Raw genomic sequence first — 23104 nt, 5'->3', positions numbered from 1 at the left:
ATCATTTAGTGACCAGTTACAACAGCACCGGAAAATGTGACATGACCGTTTTTCACACTTACAATCATGGCGACATCCCCCTGGCTACGTGATCAAAATTCAGGCCCTTGGCAACGGATTCACACTTATGACCATTGCTGGGTGCCGAGGTCACGTGATCTCCTTTTGGGACCTTTGGTGACAAGCAAAGCCAAAGGGGAAGCCAAATTCACTTTACAACCGTGTTACTAACTTATCCGCTGAAGTGATTCACTCAACAACTGCGTCGAGGAAGGTCGACAAGTGGGGCAATACTCACTTCACCAATGTCTCGTTTAACAACAGAAACGTCGGGCTCAAGTGTGGTCGTAAGCTGTACTAAATCAAAATCTGCTTTGCCAGCTATGATATAACTTTTCTGACTTTCTAGTCCAGCCTATAGACCAGAAGATGTCCTGGTGATCTCTCATCCAGTTTATTTATTGATTTATCAGCTTCTCATCCCGCCTTTATTATTTTAGAGTTATTTCAAGGTGATAACTCTACGTAATCATCCTTCCTCCTCCTATTTTCCCCACAACAACAACCCTGTGAGGTGGGTTGGGTTGCGAGAGAAGGAGTGACCCAAAGTCACCCAGCTGGCTTTCATGACTAAGGCGGAACTAGAACTCATCGTCTCCTGTTGATTGACCCAAAGTCACCCAGTCAGCTTTCAGGTGTAAAATGGGACTAGAATTCACTGTCTCCTGGTGATAGGCCGAAAGTCACCCAGCTGGCTTTCATGGCTAAGGCAGAACTAGAACTCACTGTCTCCTGTTGATTGACCCAAAGTCACCCAGTCAGCTTTCATGTGTAAAATGGGACTAGAACTCACTGTCTCCTGGTGATAGGCCCAAAGTCACCCAGCTGTCTTTCATGGTTAAGCTGGAACTAGAACTCACCGTCCCCTGGTGATAGGCCCAAAGTCACTCAGCTGGCTTTCATGGCTAAGGCAGAACTAGAACTCACTGTCTCCTGTTGATTGACCCAAAGTCACCCAGCCAGCTTTCATGTGTAAAATGGGACTAGAACTCACTGTCTCCTGGTTACTGGCCCAAAGTCACCCAGACGGTTTTCATGCCTAAGGTAGAACTAGAACTCACAGTCTCTTGATGACCGGCCCAAAGTCACCCAGCCAGCTTTCATGCTTAAGGCAACTAGAACTCAGTGTCTCCTAGTGATTGGCCCAAAGTCACCCAGCTGGCTTTCGTGCCTAAGGCGGGACTAGAACTCACCGTCTCCCCAAACCGGCTCCAAGACACCAGATTTATATATATACAGTATTTCCCTTTCAGAGGACCGCCAAGGGTTAGCTGTTGCCCGCTTGAGAAGGAGATGAATTTTTCAGAGGCCAATTACACAGCACAGTGTGAATTCGGTCCCCGAATTAATCCATGCCCTGGATTGATCCAGTCCCTCTCCTCACCGTGAATCAAACAAGGCTGGCTTTTGCACGACGTGCGAAGCTGCATCCTTCAAAACTAATGAAGCTTAGCCTATTGTGCGAACGCAACCGGCAGATCTTTTTCGTGATGTTTTTATCACCTTTCTATAAAAAGAAAGTCGATCTTCCCTTTCCGCCTTCAGATCAAGCTCGTCTAGTGAAGTTACCACAATGACACATGCGATATTTTAAAAACACAGGAAGGTTTTTTGTTTTCTCTCCAACTGTTCTGTACCAGCCTGCTACCGGCCCTGCAGAAAAGGCAGGGACAACCCCTTTACAACCGGCAAGAGGCTGGAATTACACCTGCCAAATTTATAGCTACAAAAACAAACAAGACACGAACCAAGAAACAGGAGCTTTAAGAAACACGAACCATCTGAGCGGTTGCCTTCAGCAAACCAGCCCTCCCCACACATTCCCCTTATATAGAGTTCAGGGCGTGGCTTCTCTCTGCCTCCTTCCAAGAAGCCCCATTGCCTTCCTCTGTTTACTCCTACTTGACTGCCTGCTGCGTCGGGCATCCTTGAACAGGGCCAGCTGTGGGTCATCTTCATCCACGCTGTCAGGCTCACACAGCTGGGTCTCCGTGGTGACCAAGTGGGAGGGGCCTGGCTGAGGGCTCTCATCAGCAAGATCTTCAACCCCCTCAGCAAGGTCTTCAACACCCCCCTCCTCCTCCTCTGAGTTGTCCGACGCAACTGCCGAACCCACAGGCTGACCCTGAATCACAACACTAACCAGTGAGTTTTCGATTTGTGGAACTGCCAGTTGGGGTGCAAAAAAAAAAAAGGTGGAACTAGAACTCGCCAGATGGTTACTCGCATCCCCTCATCATGGTTACCATTTTGACCCTGTAACTTTCCCCATTTAACAGGGGAAAATCTGTGTGGCTGTTTCGCCCTTCGCCTACAGGTAGTTGTATACATGGTTGTTAAGCGAAACACTGCGTTCATTAAATGAATCCCTTGGTCATTAAGTGAATCCAGCTTACCCGTTGACTTTTATGGGAAGGTGTCTGAATTTTCATCATGTGACAATGGGGAGGCTGCAACGGTCATCGGCGCGAGGATCGGTTGTAAGCGATTCGGTGCAACTTCAAGTGGTCACTAAATGAATGTTTGTATGCCGAGGACCGCATGTCACATAAGTAGCCTTGGATTCTTTATTCAACTTTTCTTTTCTTTCGACAGGTCCATCCTGGGGTTAATTCCCTGATATCAAAAATAATTTGCCGAAATGACGCCGAAATGACGACCTTGAGTAAAAACTATAATAATAATAAAGTTGGAAGGGACCTTGGAGGTCATTTAGTCCAACCCCCTGCTCAGGCAGGAAACCCTATACCATTTCAGACAAATGGCTGTCCAATCTCTTCTTAAAAACTTCCAGTGTTGGAGCATTCACAGCTTCTGGAGGCAGGTAGTTCCACTGGTTAATTGTTCTAACTGTCAGGAAGTTTCTCTTTAGTTCTAGGTTGCTTCTCTCCTTGATGAGTTTCCATCCATTGCTTCTTGTCCTGCCTTCGGGTGCTTTGGAGAATAGCTTGACTCCCTCTTCTTTGGGGCAGCCCCTGAGATATTGGAAGACTCCTATCATGTCACTCCTAGTCCTTCTCTTCATTAAACTAGACATGCCCAATTCTAGCAACCGTTGCTTATATGGTTTAGCCTCCAGTCCCCCGATCATCTTTGTTGCTCTTCTCTGTACTCTTTCTAGAGTCTCAACATCTTTTTTACATCGTGGTGACCAAAGCTGGATGCAGTATTCCAGGTGTGGCCTTACCAAGGCCTTGTAAAGTGGTATTAACACTCCACGTGATCTTGATTCTATCCCTCTGTTAATGCAGCCTAGCACTGTGTTGGCTTTTTTGGCAGCTGCAGCACACGGCTGGCTCCTATTTAAGGGATTGTCCACTAGGACTTCGAGATCTCTCTCACAGTTGCTTCTATTGAGCAAGGAACCACCTATACTATACCTGTGCATTTGATTTTTCCTGCCTAAATGTAGAACCTTACTTTTTCACAATTGAATTTCATTTTGTTAGATAGTGCCCAGTGTTCGAGTCTGTCCAGATCCTCCTGTATCTTAAGCCTATCTTCTGGAGTATTGGCTATTCCTGCCAGCTTGGTGTCGTCTGCAAATCTGATGAGTTCCCCATCCATCCCCTCATCCAAGTCGTTAATGAAGATATTGAAGAGCACTGGGCCCAGAACAGAGCCCTGGGGCACCCCAGTACACACTTCCCTCCATGTAGATGTGGTTCCATTGAGCACCCCATGCCGAGTACAGTCGGTCAGCCAGCTACGAATCCATCTGGTGGTGATGCTGTCTAGCCCACATTTTCTTGTCTTATCAAGTGCTAGGTTGTGATCTACTTTATCAAATGCCTTACTGAAGTCCAAGTAAATTATATCCACAGCTCGTCCATTATAGATCATTTCACCGAATATAGAAAGAGATAAGGAACCTTTACAAGGAATGAAACATGGTTTGGATGAAACATTTAAACCTAATATGGCTTACGAATAAATCATCTTGACATCACTGTGATAACTTTCATTACTTGCTACGGGTCCCTGCCTGGTGTTACATCCAGACGGAGGGTGTCACCCTTGTTCTCATGCAAACCTCGTCCTTAGATCTGTTCTGGAGAATGCCCCGGATTATAAAGGTAAAGGTAAAGGTTCCCCCGCACATGCGTGCTAGTCGTTTCCGACTCTAGGGGCCGGTGCTCATCTCCGTTTCAAAGCCGAAGAGCCAGCGCTTGTCCGAGGACGTCTCCGTGGTCATGTGGCCGGCATGACTAGACGCCAAAGGCGCACGGAACGCTGTTACCTTCCCACCGGAGTGGTCCCTATTTTTCTACTTGCATTTTTACGTGCTTTCGAACTGCTAGGTTGGCAGAAGCTGGGACGAGTAACAGGCGCTCACTCTGCTACGGATTCATTGGCAAAGTGAAACTGGCACGTGTCTGTAAGGGGTGGTCAGGAAAAGTCAAGATGGCAGCCACAAAGAGGCATCTATAAGAGCCCTGGCGGTGCGCAGTGGTCAGAAGGCAGCATTGCAGGCTAACACACTGCTCACTGCCCGGGGTTCGATCCTAACTGGCTCAAGGTTGATTCAGCCTTCCACGTTCCTATAAACCTAGACCTTCTCTTCTGCACACCCAGCCCAAGTAGGACATCCATGGTGGTGCATAAGAGCCAGGCTGATGCAGTGGCTAGAAGGCAGTACTGCAGGCTAACGCGCTGCCCACTGCCAGGAGTTTGATTCTGACCAACTCAAGGTTAATTCAGCCTTCCATCCTTCTGAGGTCAGTAAAATGAGAACCCAGATTGTGAGGGGCATTATGCTGACTCTGTAAACTTCTTAGAGAGGGCTGTAAAGCACTGTGAAGTGGTATATAAGTCTAAAGGCTATTGCAATATTTTTCCTTCCTTCCTTCCTTCCTTCCTTCCTTCCTTCCTTCCTCCCTCCCTCCCTCCCTCCTTTTTCTTTTCTTTTTCTTTTTCCTTTTCCTCTCTTTTTCCTTCCCCTGAACCTGGTGGCGCAGTGGTTAGAATGCAGAACTGCAGGCTAATTCTTTTGACTGCCATCAGTTCGATCCTGACCGGCTCAGGATCATCATCATCATCATCATCGTCATCATCATGGTGGAGCAGTGGGCTAATGCCTCCTTAAGTAACACCAGCTGCCTGCAATTAGTGCAGGTTCGAGTCCCACCAGGCTCAAGGTTGACTCAGCCTTCCATCCTTCTGAGGTCGGTAAAATGAGGACCCAGATTGTTGCCCCCCCCCCGCAATATGCTGATTCTGTAAACTGCTTAGAGAGGGCTGTAAAGCACTGTGAAGCGGTATATAAGTCTAAGGGCTATTGCTATTGCTATCTGAATCTCTGCCCAGTTTTTATGCCCGGGTTGCATCCACTCTGTGCAATATTTATAACATGATGGACGTCTCCGCATGTCGAACGGTTAATTTGCTGAGCTGACTCTGGGACACTGCAAAAAGGGATTGCATGACTCTGGGACACTGCAGCCATCATAAACACGTGCCAGTTGCCAAGCCTCTGAATTTTGTTCATTTGTTCATGGGGGGCTGCCGCAATGGTTGTAAATGTGAAAATTGGTCATAAGTCACTTTTTTCAGTGCTGTTGTAACGTCAAATGGTCACTAAATGTTGTCAGTTGACTGTTGTAATTAGGTGGGAAAGCCAACATCTTGATTTACAATCACTTGTCTGAACGGTATAGGTTCTCCTGCTTGAGCAGAGGGCTGGACTAGAGGACCTCCAAGGTCCCTTCCAGCTTCTATTCTATTCTATTCTATTCTATTCTATTCTATTCTATTCTATTCTATTCTATTCTATTCTATTCTATATTTTCTATTCCATTCCATTCCATATTTTCTATTTTGTTCTGTTCTGTTCTGTTCTGTTCTGTTCTGTTCTGTTCTGTTCTATTCTATTCTATTCTATTCTATTCTATTCTATTCTATTCTATTCTATTCTATTTGTTCTGTTATTATTCTATTCTATTCTATTCTATTCTATTCTATTCTATTCTATTCTTATTCTATTCTTATTCTATTCTTATTCTATTCTATTCTATTCTATTCTATTCTATTCTATTCTATTCTATTCTATTCTATTTGTTCTGTTATTATTCTATTCTATTCTATTCTATTATTATTCTATTCTATTATTATTCTATTCTTATTCTATTCTATTTGTTCTGTTATTATTCTATTCTATTCTATTCTATTCTATTCTATTCTATTCTATTCTATTCTATTCTATTCTATTCTATTCTATTCTATTCTATTCTACTCTACTCTACTCTACTCTACTCTACTCTACTCTACTCTACTCTACTCTACTCTACTTCAGGTTTTGAAAGTGCAAGCCGTCTGCATTGCTCCTTGCCATAATTCGGAATTTCTCCGCGACCCTGCTGTCATGTTTCCAAAGACCCTTATAATTTCTGTATGGATTTCAGAGCTTTCATTCATGACACTTTGTTTTCTGCTGCAAACACTGCTGCCGCTGCTGCTTTTAATATTCTATTTTCTGCTTCATTAAAGCACCTGGAACTGAAGACTCTGTTAACTGAAGATTATACTGTAAGTGCCTTCTCTTCCCCAACTTAGTTCTTGCTAATGTTTTTTTTTCAATCAGTGTTTCTTGTTATTAATTTATTACATAACATTAACAATCTTAATAGAGCAAAATGTTTCATTGCCCAGAGGGAGGTAGTGAAACTCTAGACTTTGCCCTTTGAAGACATAATTAGAACAAACACAATTTTGCAAGTTGCCGTTTCTATCTGTCTTTCTTGCACATTTATCGGTAAGTAGAAAATGAGAAGCTTTAAAGAGAGCATTTTATTCATCCATTCTTCATTTATTAGCACCATTTAATAAATTCTTCATTTATTAGCACCTTTCCAACTCTGGAAAGGTTACACTTTTAAAGCAAGGACATGACAATATGGATAGTCCTCGTTTAGTAATCAGCTTTGGAGCTGGTCATTAAGGAGAACTAAGGAGAAACTTCCTGACAGTCGGAACAATTAACCAGTGAAACAACCTGCCCCCAGAAGCTGTGAATGCTCCATCAATTTCCTGACAGTCGGAACAATTAACCAGTGGAACAACCTGCCTTCAGAAGCGGTGAATGCTCCATCACTGGAAGTTTTTAAGAAGAGACTGGACAGCCATTTGTCTGAAATGATACAGGGTTTCCTGCCTGAGCAGGGGGTTGGACTAGATGACCTCCAAGGTCCCTTCCAACTTTTTTATTATTATTATTATTATTATTATTATTATTATTATTATTATTATTATTATTATTATTATTATTATTATTATACAACTTTTATTCATAAAACGAGTGCAAAACTTGGGTTGAAACTTAACATTAAGAAAACCAAGATCATGGCATCTGGCCCTCTCAATTCCTGGCAAATAGATGGGGAAGAAATGGAGGTAGTGACAGATTTTATTTTCCTGGGCTCCAAGATCACTGCAGATGGGGACTGTAGCCAAGAAATTAAAAGACGCTTGCTCCTGGGGAGGAAAGCCATGGCAAATCTAGACAGCACACTAAAAAGCAGAGACATCACCCTGTCAACAAAAGTGCGTATAGTCAAGGCTATGGTCTTCCCAGTTGCAACGTATGGCAGTGAAAGTTGGACCATAAGAAAGGCTGAGCGCCAAAGAATTGAGGCCTTTGAACTGTGGTGCTGGAGAAGACTCCTGCGAGTCCCTTGGACCGCAAGGCGATCAAACCGGTCAGTCCTAGAGGAGATCAATCCTGACTGCTCTTTAGAAGGCCAGATCCTGAAGCTAAAACTCAAATACTTTGGCCACCTAATGAGAAGGAAGGACTCACTGGAGAAGAGCCTAATGCTGGGAAAGATCGAGGGCAATAGAAGAAGGGGACGACAGAGAATGAGGTGGCTGGATGGAGTCACTGAAGCAGTAGGCGTGAGCTTAAATGGACTCCAGAAGATGGTAGAGGACAGGAAGGCCTGGAGGAATGTTGTCCATAGGGTCGCGATGGGTCGGACACGACTTCGCAGCTAACAACAACAACAAATTCATAAAACATGAAACTCAGTCAGCTGAACACTCAAATTGACTGGCACTAACGGTTGACATGGGTTGCTGCCAGCATCCTAGGTATCAACCAGGAATCTCCTTAAAATGGAAGATGTTCCAAGCAGCGCAGTTTTTCGTAGCTTTGCTGGAGTTATTGCAGGAAGCTGCAATTTCTTGATGCGTTTTGCAAAGTTTTTGGACATAGTTCCCAGTGCCCCGATGACAATGGGCATCCCTGTTACGCCTTTCATCCATAATCGCGCAGTTTCGATGGCCAGGTCGCGGTATTTCATAATTTTTTCCAGTTCTTTTTGTTCGACTCTGGCATCTCCTGGTACAGTGATATCAATCAGCTGTACGCTTCGGTTCTCGACGACTGCGATATCTGGCGTGTTGCGTTCCAAATGGCGATCTTGTCTGTATTCGGAAGTCCCACAAGATCTTCACCCTCTCATTCTCGACAACTTTTTCACCCTATGTTTCCATGACTTTTCGAACACAGGCAAGTTGTATTTTTTACACAATGCCCAGTTGATTAGTTTAGCAACTCGGTCATGTCTAGCCTTGTAATCAGTTTGCGCAATTTTGCTGCACTCACATATTACATGTGAAACAGTTTCACATTTGCTGCAAAGTCGGCAATTATTATTATTATCATCATCATCGTTATTATTATTATGATGATTTATTTTATTTATTTATTTATTTTTATTTTAATCCCATTTATATCCCGCCCTTCTCTGAAGACTCAGGGCGGCTTACAATCTAAGCACAAACCAATGTGCTTAGCAATAGCCTTCATTCTATGTATATGCCTGCTTATTAGGGCTTTCGCCCCCCCCAAGCGGCATTATTACAAAGTCAGCTTAATTGCCCCCAACAATCTGGGTCCTCATTTCACCTACCTCGGAAGGATGGAAGGCTGAGTCAACCTTGAGCCTGGTGGGACTCGAACCTGCACTAATTGCAGGCAGCTGGTGTTACTTAAGGAGGCATTAGCCCACTGCTCCACCATGATGATGACGATGATGATGATGATGATGATGCTTCATATGGTCAGGAGACTGACTGGCACATGACTCTGTGATGGGAATGAAAAGTCTGAGACATTTACAATAAGAAAAAGCTTTGCAGCTACAAGAAGATTTTTTCCCCATCCTGTTTTATTCAAGGAGCGAAAAACAAGCGCGTTGGCTCAGAACGAGCTCTAAATTTCTAGACTTTTCTTAATGTAAAGGAAAAATCAAAACATGTCACTCTGCTCCTCGAAATATCAATGTTTTTCTGCATTGCTACTACACATCCCCAACACATTTCTGCCAAATATTGAGATGCATTGAGTTCCTCTCTGCCCGTTAATGATAGGCTTCACCAGGTCACCTTTCTTGGGACTCAAACTGGGATCCGAGAAAATATTTTACATTTCCTCTGCCGGTTCAAATGTCTGAGACCCCCTTTGACTTTTCTATTTTCAAAGCCCTGCACGACACCTGAGGTCTTGAGAAGCTCGGCGTCTTTCTGCAAAAACAGTGGGGGGGCCTTCCTCACAATTGCGTATAAACGAAAACGCATCACGATTTATTGAGATACACGGCGAACGGCGGAAGAATCAATCTGATCTAATAATGGGGCAATGAAACATTGCAGGGATTTGATTGGGAGATAAGACTGCAGGCTGTGCGCCAATGGAGAAATTGACTACATCGTCAATTATATTCCTAGATATTCTTAGATTCATAAAAGAAGCCTAACCAAAATTTAGGCAGGAACGCTTCTTTTGCATACAACCTGCAAGACAGCAAGGCGAGCTAAGAGGTTCAGAATATGGCTTTTGAAACAAACAGAAGTAGATAAAAAGAAAAAAAAAGAAAAACACCTGAAAATAACTTAACAAGCATTGCAAAAAAAAAATTGAAGCAAAATAGAAATGTTGAAAACGGTCAGAAGCTTACTGTGTATTTTTTTTTAAAAAAAATTACAGGTAGTCAGATAGTCCTCAATCTACAATTGCTTGTTTATTGCACAGAGATAACTTATTGCACAGAGATAACCCAGGAGTAAAACACAGTAAACAGTGGTCTGTATTAAATGGTGGTTTATATTACACTATAAGGGATGCGGTGGCTCAGTGGGTTAGGACGCTGAGCTTGTCGATCAGAAGGTCGGCAGTTTGGCGGGTCGAATCCCGAGTGCCGCATAACAGAGTGAGTGCCTGTTACTCGTCCCAGCTTCTGCCAACCTAGCAGTTCGAAAGCATGTAAAAATGCAAATAGAAAAATAGGGACCACTATGGTGAGAAGGTAACAGCGTTCCGTGCGCCTTTGGCATCTAGTCATGCCGGCCACATGACCACGGAGACGTCCTCGGACAAGCGCTGGCTCTTTGGCTTTGAAACGGAGATGAGCACCGGCCCCTAGAGTCGGAAACGACTAGCACGCATGTGCGGGGGAACCTTTACCTTATATTACACTATGTACAATATCATGCACCAGGAACAATATACATGCACGTGCTAATACAGCAGGGACCAACTCACCACAGTTACAGCCAGTGGTGGGATTCAGCCAGTTCGCACCAGTTCGTCAGAACCGGTAGCTAATTTTTTGTTGTCCAGGCGCAGAGTGGACTTCCAGAAGCGGCATCCACACAGAGAACCAGTTGTTCACTTATTTGAATCCCACCACTGGTTACAGCAGGAAAATGGGAGAACGAGAACACAACAACCGAGCCTTCCCTTTTTATACAAAGGCTCCTAAAGAGACACAGACCCTGCTGGCTCTTAAAGGGACATAGACCCTGCTGAGTCATTCCCAGCATTACATCAGACATCTTACATTACATCAGTTGGTTAGCTTCTAAATCATTACCTTGACAGAATGGGACTGAAAAAAGTGAATTATGAGCAGTCCTCCCAGCTGTTGTACCATCTCAGATGGACATCCTTAATCCACGGGACCCTGTCTTCTGATCCTGGTGGGTTGGCTGGAGGTAATACAGGGGATACAGGTAGTCCTTGTCTTACGACCATAATTGAGCCCAAAATTTCTAATTTGCTAAATGAGACATTTGTTGAGCTTTGCCCCACTTTGCGACCTTTCTTGCCACCGTGGTTAAGCAAATCACTGTCGTTGTTAGAGTTAGTAATACCATTGTGAAAGGAATCTGGCTTCCCCCGTCGACTTTGCTTGTCAGAAGGCTGCAAAAGGGGACCACGTGACCCCCAGGGACACTGAGACTGTCATAAGTATGAGTCACTTGCCAAGCATCCGAATTTTAATCACCCGACCATGGGGAGGCTGCAACGGTTGAAAGCGTGAAAACGATCATAAGTCGCTTTTTCCAGTAGTGATGTAACTTCGAACAGTCACTAAATGAACTGTTGTAAGCCGAGGACTACGTGTAACCTGGCCCCAGGTTACAGGTAGCATCCAACATGTGTGATGAAGCCTCAGCAGTCATGCATTGAGGCTTCACGCAAGGTCTGTGGTCCGTGCAGGCTGCAGATGTGGCACAGCTGATGGAGATCACCTCTAATCCTTTCTTCTCTGGCTGAACACAGAAAGAGCACACTTTACAAGCAACCAGCAAGACTGGCAACCAATGGATTATCAGCACTGGAAGGGACCTTGGAGGTTATCTAGTCCAACCCCCTGCTCAGGCAGGAAACCCTATCCCATTTCAGACCAATGGCTGTCCAGTCTCTTCTTAAAACCCTCCAGTGTTGGAGCATTCACCTCTTCTGGAGGCAGGTTGTTCCACGGGTTAATTGTTCTAACTGTTAGGAAGTTTCTCCTTAGTTCCAGGTTGCTTCTCTCCTTGACTGGTTTCCATCCATTGCTTATTGTCCTGCCTTCAGGTGCTTTGGAGAATATCTTCTTCCTCTTCTTTGGGGCAGCCCCTTAAATATTGGAAGACAGCTATCACGTCCCCCATTGCCTTTCTCTTCATGAAACTAGACATACCGAATTCCAGCAACTGTTCTTTGTATGTTTAGCCTCCAGTCCCCCAATCATCTTTGTTGCTCTTCTCTGCACTATTTCTAGAGTCTCAATGTCTTTTTTACATTGTGGTGACCAAAACTGGATGCAGTATTTCAAGTGTGGCCTTACCAAGGTGTTGTAAAGTGGTATTAACATTTCATGTGATCTGAATAGAATAGAATAGAATAGAATAGAATAGAATAGAATAGAATAGAATAGAATAGAATAGAATAGAATAGAATAGAATAGAATAGAATAGAATAGAATAGAATAGAATAGAATAGAATAGAATAGAATAGACAGATTTTAGAATAGAATAGAATAGAATAGAATAGACAGATTTTAGAATAGAATAGAATAGAATAGAACAGAACAGAACAGAACAGAACAGAATAGAATAGAATAGAATAGAATAGACAGATTTTAGAATAGAATAGAATAGAACAGAATAGAATAGAATAGACAGATAATAGAATAGAATAGAATAGAATAGAATAGAATAGAATAGAATAGAATAGAATAGAATAGAATAGAATAGAATAGAATAGAATAGAATAGAACAGAACAGAACAGAATAGAATAGAATAGATTTTAGAATAGAATAGAACAGAACAGAACAGAATAGAATAGATAGATTTTAGAATAGAATAGAACAGAACAGAACAGAATAGAATAGATAGATTATAGAATAGAATAGAATAGAATAGAATAGAATAGAATAGAATAGAATAGAATAGAATAGAATAGAATAGAATAGAATAGAATAGAATAGAATAGAATAGAATAGAATAGAATAGAATATAGCTGGAAGGGACCTTGGAGGTCTTCTAGTCCAGCCCCCTGGTCAAGCAAGAGAACCTATACCATCTCAGATAAGTGACTGTCCAGTCTCTTCTTAAAAACCTCCAGTGATGGAGCACCCACACGTTCTGGTGGCAAGCATATTCCACTGCTTAATTGTCCTCACTGTCAGGAAGTGGCTCCTTAAGTCTAGGTTGCTTCTCTCTTTGATCTTGATTCTGTCCTTCGGTTAATGCAGCCTAGGACTGCGTTATTCATCTGGTCAATCTCTCTGTGTATTTAATGCGGATGGTTGCTTTTGGTATTCAAACATAATCTATCCAGCAGGGCTGTTCCATAAGTGGGTAGGTTGCCATGTAATATCTTAGCGGTAAAGACCGGTCTCAGGGCAAAAGAGAGAGAGAGAGAGAGAGAGAGAGAGAGAAACAGCATTCAACACCTTTCCTGGGGCTCCTTACCGCATCCCTCCCTTCTCTCGTCTTTCGAAGTTTTTCCATTTAAGGGAAAATGGAAAGCAGCTGTGTTGCAGAAAAACAAGAAAAGGAGAAGTAATGGAAGGAAACTTTCCTGGAGTTCACGGCTTTTTATAATGAGCAGGACCAATTTCTGTTTATCTCTGTTTCGCAAGCTGGCACCTGAGTCAACTTCTGTTCATTAAATTCTGAGCATCAGTGCTGGGCTGCATCAACAGAGGGAGAGAATTCGAGATCAGGTGAAGTATTAATACCGCTTTACAAGGCCTTGGTAAGGCCACTCTTGGAATACGGATCCAGTTTTGGTCACCACGATGTAAGAAAGATGTTGAGGCTCTAGGAAGAGTGCAGAGAAGAGCAGCAAAGATGATCAGGGGACTGGAGGCTAAAACATACAAGGAACGGTTGCAGGAATTGGGGATGTCTAGTTTGATGAAGAGAAGAGTGAGGGGGGACATGATAGTAGCCTTCCAATATCTCAGGGGCTGCCCCAAAGAAGAGGGAGTCAAGCTCTTCTCCAAAGCACCAGAAGGCAGAACAAGAAGCAACGGATGGAAACTAACCAAGGAGAGAAGCAACCTAGAACTAAGGAGGAATTTCCTGACAGTTGGAATAATTAACCAGTGGAATAACCTGCCTCCAGAAGCAGTGAATGCTCCAACACTGGAAGTTTTTAAGAAGAGGCTGGACAGCCATTTGTCTGAAATGGTACAGGGTTTCCTGCCTAAGCGGGGGGTTGGACTAGATGACCTCCAAGGTCCCTTCCAACTTTATTATTATTATTATTATTATTATTATTATTATTATTATTATTATTATTATTATTATTATTTTAAAAGCATTGCCAAGTCTTCTCGGTGATGTCAGCAACGTATCCACGTACTGGTCGTCCTCCACTTACAACCATTCGTTTAGTGACCATTCAAAGCTTTCAATGGCATTGAAAAAAAGGGAGTTACGACCACTCCTAGTACTTACGATCGTTGCTGCATTCCCCACTATCGTGCGATCAAAGTTCAAGGACTCGGCAATCAGCGTGTATGTTTGTGACAGTTGGCAGCATCCTGGAATCCCGTGATCACCACTTGAGACCTTCCCAGATGGTGTCCCACAAGCAAAGTCACTGGGGGAAGAAGGATGCACTTAATGACCATGTGATTCTCTTAACCACTGCAGGGATCTCCCTGTCTAAAAGGTCGGAAAATGGCGCATGACTTATTAATTAATTAATTAATTAATTAATTTTATTTGCATACCGCCCTTCTCCCGAAGGACTCAGGGCGGTGAACAGGGCAATACATGTTAAAAAACAGAATACAAAAATTAAAAAAGATTAAACAAGTGCCCAGAAATTCTTAGATAGATTAAAACACATTTAAAAGTAATAAAAACCCAACCCATCACCCATCAGGCCAGGCCAGCTTGTTCGAAAAGATACGTCTTTAGATCGCGCCGGAAGGAGCGAAGGTCGGGCGCCATCCGGAGCTCAACCGGAAGATGGTTCCATAAATCCGGGGCGCCCACAGAGAAGGCCCTCCCCCTGGGGGCCACCAGTCGACGTTCTTTGACCGGTGGCACCCTAAGGAGGCCCTCTCTGTGGGAGCGCACAGGGCGGAGGGAAGTTGATGCTGGCCGCAGGTGCTCCCCAAGGTATTCCGGACCCATGCCATGTAGGGCTTTGTAGGTCATTACTAACACCTTGAACCTCACCCGGAAGACAACTGGGAGCCAATGCAGCTCGTGGAGCAGAGGTGTAACATGGGAGTATCGGGAGACTCCCAACACAACTCTCGCGGCGGCATTCTGTACCAGTTGGAGCCTCCGAGTGGTCTTCAAGGGCAGCCCCATGTAGAGAGCGTTGCAGTAGTCTAAACGAGAGGTCACGAGCGCATGAGTGACTGTACGCAGGGCATCCCGGTCTAGATAGGGCTGCAACTGGCGCACCTTTCCTTGTTCGTTCATTTATTTATCAAACTTTTACCCCGCCCATCTCACCAAAGGCAACTCTTAACTCTACCACCGCCTTGCTTAGCAACGGACATTCTGGTCCCAATGGTCTTAAGTCGAGGACTTTCTGGGAAGTGGAAATATATAGCCCTATTAAGATTGGGCTATGCTTTGGTGTGTATGTCTGCCAATATTTGCATAAGGGTGTTTCAATTCCCATCCACCCCCAAATGTATGCTGATTATGACAGTGCCCCTTAACAGATAACAGAACAACAGAGTTGGAAGGGATCGCGGTGCTGAATTCATGTCTCAGCGTTTCCAGGACTGGATGCGTGAGAATGGGATAGTACATCAGACATCCGCTCCTTATACTCCAGCTGAAAATGGGGTGGCAGAACGCAGAAATGGAGTTCTGCAAACCATGATGCGTTGCCTCCTTGAAGATGCTAACCTCAGTCTTCCATACTGGGGTGAAGCTATCAAATATGCTAACCATATCATCAACCGTACTTGGAGTAGTGTGATAAATCAGACCCCTTATTTCATGTTGTATGGACACAAGCCTGATCTCTCACATCTCCATATTTTTGGTTCCTATGCTATGGTGAATATTCCTTTAGCCCAAAGAAAGAAAGGGGGTCCTGCAGCAAAAAGGATGAGATTTATGGGCATTGATGATAATTCAAAATGGAGCAAATACATTGACTCTCATCATGTTATTGTGGTTTCACAATCCTGACATGTTTCAGCAGTTAATCACCGCTGCCTCACTAGCACTAACTAACTGATAACAGCCGCAGAAACATGCATCTCCAAAAACATAAATCTAACCATCCTCGATACCAAAATGTCAAGGTAAAAATCACCTTTGTAGAGGGCGACGGACCGTGCTTCAGAGAATGCATGATACACTTGCAGGAAGGCAAGAAAAACACGACGCATAATCTTACTAAATACCTTTTACTTACAAAAAAAATAAAAACTAAATATATATTATACAGAGCTAGCTGGGCTACATCCTAACGTAACAGACAGTAACAGCAAAAAGAAAAAAAACAATACAGATAACAACTCAGAACTTTCTCTAGCCATGCGCACTATACGGACTGAAACCATAACATAGCTAGTCATATGGGATTCACTATGGTTACCAGATAAGTTATCACAACGGGTGCAGAGAGCAGGGGAAAATGTACAGTTAGAAATGAACTTTCTGACGAACAATGAAAAAAACGTGCAGTGACATTCTGCAGCCCCAGTTGGTGCTCCGTTAATGGTAGCATATACCGAGTGCTTTTCCGAATCGATTTTCCTGGGAATTTGTGATCCTCTTGGGTCCTTCAGCTCGGCGTAGACAATCTCTTTATCGCCAGAAGTCTGGAAGAAAAAAAAGCAAGAATGAGCTGTTTGCCTGGGATTTTAACTCCAATGGCTGTGCTCCACCAGAGGTCCAATGGGTGCAAAATTAACACATCTTCTGAAGACTCAAATACAGCAAACGATAAACTAACAAGGACACCTCCACATACACCTAAAGCCACATTAACCAAGGTAAACACTAATTATGTGCAGAGCCATTTTGGTGCAGTACTTAAGGTGCTAGTCTAGAAACCAGGAGATGGCGAGTTCTAGTCCTACCTTAGGCATGAAAGCTAGCTAGGTGACTTTGGGCCAATCACCGGGAGACAATGAGTTCTAGTTCTGCCTTATACATGAGTGGTGTCTAGGTGACTTTGGGACAATCACCAGGAGTCTGAGAGTTCTAGTTCTGCCTTAGGCATGAAAGTCATCTGGGTGACCTTGGGCCAATCACCAGGAGATGGTGAGTTCTAGTCCTACCTTAGGCACGAAAGCTAGCTAGGTAACTTTGGGCCAATCACCGGGAGACAATGAGTTCTAGTTCTGCCTTATACATGAGTGGTGGCTAGGTGACTTTGGGACAATCACCAGGAGTCTGAGAGTTCTAGTTCTGCCTTAGGCATGAAAGTCATCTGGGTGACCTTGGGCCAATCACCAGGAGATGGTGAGTTCTAGTTCTGCCTTAGGCATGAAAGTCATCTGGGTGACTTTGGGCCAATCACCAGGAGAGGGTGAGTTCTAGTCCTGCGTCAGGCATGATAGCCAGCTGGGTGACTTTTGGCCAATCACCAGGAGACTGAGAATTCTAGTTCTGCCTTAGGCATGATAGCCAGCTGGGTGACTTTTGGCCAATCACCAGGAGACGGTGAATTCTAGTTCTGCCTTAGGCATGATAGCCAGCTGGGTGACTTTGGGCCAATCACAAGGAGACAGAGTTCTAGTTCTGCCTTAGGCATGAAATCTGGCTGGGTGACTTTGGGCAGACTCTTTCAGGCTAACCCACCTCAAAGGTATTGTTGTTGTGGGGAAAAATAGAAGGAGGAAGGACTATTAGATTTGTCCATCTCCTTGAGTTACTTTTAAAGTAGTAAAGACAGGATAAAAAAAATATTAACCAATGTAAAGACGGACTAAGCTTAATCCATGGTGAAAGATATATTTCCTAGGACAGGATTGTTTTCTTTCCAACTTTGACAAATTGAAGGTGAGTAGACTTCAACTACCACAGTTCTCAGCAATGGCTCTGCTGGCTGTGGCATTCTGGGAGTTGAAGTCCATAAATCTGGAAATTGTCAGGATTGGGTAAAACCGCCCTTGGATTCACCAGAACTAGTTTTAGTATATTGCGAACTTACAACAAATAGCTGCAAAACTATTGGAAACTGAAATGGGGTCAGCCTGAAAGGACATTCTCCACGATTCCTACTTCAGAGCAGAAGTCCTCGACTTACAACCACAATTGAGCCCCAAGTTTCTGTTACTAAGCAAGACAGTTGGTTAAGTACGTTTTGCCCCATTTTATGACTGTTCCTTGTGAAGTGAATCACTGCAGTTGTTAAGCTGGTAAAATAGTTGTTAAGTGAATCTAGCTTCCCCCTTGAGTTTGCTTGTCAGAAGGTCGCAAAAGGAGATCACGTGACTCCCGACACACCGCAACCGTCATAAACATGAGTCAGTTGCCAAGTGGCTGAATTCTGATCATGCGCCCATAGGGATGCTGCGGTGGGCATAAGTGTGAAAAACGGTCATAAGTCACTTTTTTCACTGCCATTGTAACTTTGAATGGTCACTAAATGAATCGTTGTTAAGTCGAGGACTAGCTGTAATTTTAAAAGTAACTTTGTCACTCTTACCTGCTTAGAAGGTTGTTGTTTTTGTGGTAAAGAGGTGTCAGACCTGGAGAGAAAATGCAAAGAGGGATTAGGAGACCCCATGACCTTTTATTTTATTATTTTATTTTATTTTATTTTATTTTATTATTTTATTATTTTATTTTATTTTATTTTATTTTATTTTATTTTATTTTATTATTTTATTTTATTTTATTTTATTTTATTATTTTATTTTATTTTATTTTATTTTATTTTATTTTATTTTATTTTATTTTATTTTATTATTTATTATTTTTATTTTATTATTTATATAATAATAGTAACAACAACAACAACAATAATAATGTTGGAAGGGATCTTGGAGGTCATCTAGTCCAACCCTCTGCTCAGGCAGGAGACCCTACCTACACCATTTCAGGCAAATGGCTGTCCAGTCTCTTCTTAAAAACGTCCAGTGTTGGAGCATTCACAGTTTCTGGAGGCAGGTTGTTCCACTGGTTAATTGTCCTCACTGTCAGGAAGTTTCTCCTTGGACAGGGCGGGGCAGGCTGGGGTGTGGGGCGGTTTTTGGGCACTCGGTCTCTAAAAGGTTCGCCATCACTGACCTATACTATACCTGTGCATTTGGTTTTTCCTGCCTAAATGTAGAACTTTCCTTTTTTCACCACTGAATTTCATCTTGTTAGATAGCGCCCAGGGTTCAAGCCTGTCCTGATCCTCTTGTATCTTAAGCCTGACTTCTGGAGTGTTGGCTATTCCTGCCAGCTTGGTGTCGTCTGCAGATTTGATGAGTTCCCCATCTATCTATTCTCCAAAGCCCCTGAAGGCAGGACAAGAAGCGACGGATGGAAACTAGTCAAGGAGAGAAGCAACCTGGAACTATGGAGAAACTTCCTGACAGTGAGAACAATTAACCAGTGGAACAACCTGCCTCCAGAAGTGGTGAATGCTCCAAAAAGGGAAGTTTTCACAAAGAGACTGGACATCCATTTGTCTGAAATGGTATAGGGTTTCCTGCCTGAGCAGGGGGTTGGAATAGATGACCTCCAAGGTCCCTTCCAAAATTGTTGTTGTTGTTACTACTACTACTACTACTACTACTACTACTATTACTACTACTGATTATCACACAGTCAATCAGATGTTCAGACTGGATGTGGCATTTTTGTCTACCTAGCGAGTCCTTACCAAGGACCTGGGATAGGCAGATGTCGATGTTGGATGGTGTTACAGATCTTGTCGCAGGATGGAAGCAGTTCCTAGTAAGGCCGCCTTTTGCAGTTGACTGATGGCGAATTTGTCAATGCCAATGGTGCCCAAGTGGTGCTCCAGCTGTTTTGGGATTGCACCCAATGCGGTATAGAAATTAAGCACAAACCAATGTGCTTAGCAATAGCCTTCATTCTATGTATATTCCTGCTTATTAGGGCTTTCGCCCCCCCCCCCAAGCGGCATTATTACAAAGTCAGCTTAATTGCCCCCAACAATCTGGGTCCTCATTTTACCTACCTCGGAAGGATGGAAGGCTGAGTCAACCTTGAGCCTGGTGGGATGCGAACCTGCACTAATTTATTTATTTATTTATTTATTTTATTACATTTATATACCGCCCTTTCCCGGAGGACTCAGGGCGGTTTACAGGGAATTAAAAACCAAAAATACAAAAGTTAAAACAGTTTAAAAAAGATTAAATTTATCCCTGTGCAAATAAAACCCCAATTAAAATAAATTAATCCTGGGCCAGAGAGCTCGAAGAGCCAGGTCTTCAGGCCCCGGCGGAATGAACGGAGGCAGGCAGCTAATTGCAGGCAGCTGGTGTTACTTAAGGAGGCATTAGCCCACTGCTCCACCAAGGGTCTAATAATAATAATAATAATAATAATAATAATAATAATAATAATAATAATAATAATAATAATAATAATTTTTATTTATTTATTTATTTTAATCTCATTTATATCCCACCCTTCTCCAAAGACTCAGGGCGGCTTACAATTTAAGCACAAACCAATGTGCTTAGCCAAGAGCCTTCATTATTATTATTATTATTATTATTATTATTATTATTATTATTATTATTATTATTATTATTATTATTATTATTATTTTGAAGAGCACTGGGCCCAGAACAGAGCCCTGGGGCACCCCACTACACACTTCCATTGCACTTCCAATGCAGTTCCATTGAGGACCACACGCTGTGTACAGCCGGTCAGCAAAGCTACAAATCCATCTTTGCGTAAAGACGGACTCAAAAAATCGAGTTAAATAGTTCTGCTTTCTCCCTGTTGCTTGTCACCGTCTTGCCACTTTCTCCCACTAATGGACCAATCATTTCCTTAACTTTTTTTCTTGTTTTTTTGTATGTTGAAGGAAGGGCTTTTTTTTGGGGGGGGGGTTATTTTTGACTTTTGTTGCAATCCTCAGTTCATTTTGAGCCTTAGCTTTTCTCACTTCCTCTTTGCACTTTTCATCTTTCGTTATTTTATTTTATTATTTGTTTATTATTTTCCTATTTAGGAGCAACCGATCTCCTTCATGGTGAGATTCTGGGGTGTTTACAAACAAAGTATTAAAGCGTAAAAACAGTGTATAAAATTCAAACCACGTTTCCTCAGTTTATTGGCCTGGCTTGACAAGTGAGCTGTCTCTCCCCACCCCTTTGTATCAAATTCTATTTACTGATCAGAAATGTTAAGAACAACAGAAACAACTTGTTGAATATTTCAGAGAGAGCTGTGTGACCTTGCGGACGAACCAAAAATCAATGTTTTCACACAACAGTGTCAGGAAAGAGTAAGAATAAGAAAAAGGTTTTCTTATTCTGTTCCTGGATTGGCTTAATGCTGTAAGAGGGGGAAATAAGCTGAATTGTGTCGTCTGAATTCAGGATTCTTTTCAGGAACACTTGCCAATGCTTCAGGCACCTTCATGAGGACTAGGAACACGCTTTCTGAACTGAGGCAGGCTAAGGATTTTCACTATGCATCTGTGTTTTGAGAGCAAAAAGGCAAAACGTATCTCTGGCATTTGAGTTGCAGTTTCTTTCCTTCTAACTCTCTGGGGAAGGTTTGGATTTTATATATATATATATAAAAGGGTATGGCTGACTGATGAAAACAAATAAAACACCCCCTCCCGACCCCCACACAAAGCAAACTGACACACACCATGAACACAAAGCCAGACCGCAAACTCGGAGCCAAACCAGAGCCCGGGATGTTACACCACAGCCTTCTGCTCAGGACATTACATCACAGAACTCAGGAGGTTACAATACTAAAGCTCGGGATGTCACAACACGGCCAACCACCCAGGATGTTGCAGCACAGAACTGAGGATATCATTACACTAGAGCTCAGGATGTCATCACACAGCCCATTACCCAAGTCGTTACAACACAAAAGACTAATGGGCACACAGCCAACACCTCAGCCACACAGGATGTTACAAAGCAGCCGTCTAAGCTGCAAACAAAAACTCCATCATCCAATCGGGATGTAACAACACAGCCAACCAACCCGCTTACAGCAACAAAGCCAGCACCACACATAACCCCACCAATATTTATAGAGAGATGGCAGCTCCGATCACGCTTTGCTCGCACAAGCCGAAGACACCAGCCTGAAGACGACGAGTGGGACCTCGTCGAAACGTCGCCAAGACGCTCTCAATCTTACACGGGAGAAGACCCGAATATGCCAAGACCTACATAGCTATACCTGTGAAAATCTACGAAAATATATATATTTTCATGAAAGTGGAATATTGTTCCTTGTTATTCTGGCCTGTGCAGCAATGTTGAAGGGGCACAAATTTTGGGGTCTCCAGGCGGCTTACCTGCTGGCGACCTTGGTGATGGTGGTGGTGGGGTTAGAGACAGCTTGGAAAGGAGCAGGCAAAGCTTGTTGCAATCACTCGATGCAAGAAAAAGGAAGGAAAAAAAAGAGGGGGAGAGGGAGGGAAGGAGGAGGGATGGAAAGAAGGAGGGAAAGAGAAGGAGAGGGAGAAAGGAAGGGGGAGGGGGAGGGAGAGGGGGAAGGGGAAAAGGAAAAGGAGAGGAAGATGGGGAAGGGTAGAGGAAGAGGGAGAGGCAGGGGAGGGGGAGGGGGAGTGGGGAAGAAAGAAGGGGAGGGAGAGGGAAGGGATAGGGGGAGGGGGAAGGAGAAGGAGGGAGACGGGGAGGGGACAGGGAAGTGGGGAGGGGGACAGGGAAGGGGAGGGGGAGGAAAGTGGGGGAGTGGGAAGGAAGGGAAGGGAAGGGAAGGAAAAGAAAGGGAGATGTAAAGGGAGAGAGAGAGAAAGGAAGGAAGGAAGGAAGGAAGGAAGGAAGGAAGGAAGGAAGGAAGGAAGGAAGGAAGGAAGGATAATACAGATGAGGTGGAATCAAATTAGCCGGATTTCCAGACTCAACCGGCTCACTCACAGCTTTTAATCCCCCGCCCCACCCCAATTAAGACCAGATTACAGATCTGGAGCCCATCTGTCCCCTTTAATGCCAGTTCCAGGGGCTGGTTTCTCAATGCGATGGGCAGAGCAGCCCTGCAGGGGCTGAAGCTTAATTCTCTGCCCCCCCCCCATTCCCCTCCTCCCCCGCCTGGCATGCCTTCTTCTGGATGGAGGGAAGGAAAAAGAGCCAGACGGAG

The 23104-nt window shown here is 43.6% G+C and overlaps 1 long non-coding RNA gene across 2 annotated transcripts in view; it reads right to left on the bottom strand.

Annotated features, from left to right (window-relative positions):
* Positions 1–9454: 9454 nt before the first annotated feature.
* Positions 9455–23104, bottom strand: part of LOC308665725 — a 17674-nt gene continuing 4024 nt past the window's right edge. Inside the window, exons 3-6 of one of the 2 annotated variants that reach the window (XR_014025937.1) lie at positions 18480–18522; positions 16555–16644; positions 14297–14441; positions 9455–11613 (exon numbers count right to left, since the gene is read on the bottom strand). This is a non-coding gene — a long non-coding RNA (uncharacterized lncRNA). Of the gene's footprint in view, positions 11614–14296; positions 14442–16554; positions 16645–18479; positions 19483–23104 lie in introns of those variants that run through there. The other variant, XR_014025938.1, reaches the window with a different exon arrangement.

This window comes from Vipera berus (genome assembly GCF_964194415.1).
Source record: "Vipera berus genome assembly, chromosome: 3".
NCBI lineage: Eukaryota > Metazoa > Chordata > Lepidosauria > Squamata > Viperidae > Vipera > Vipera berus.
This window is presented reverse-complemented; position numbering and strand designations above follow the sequence as displayed.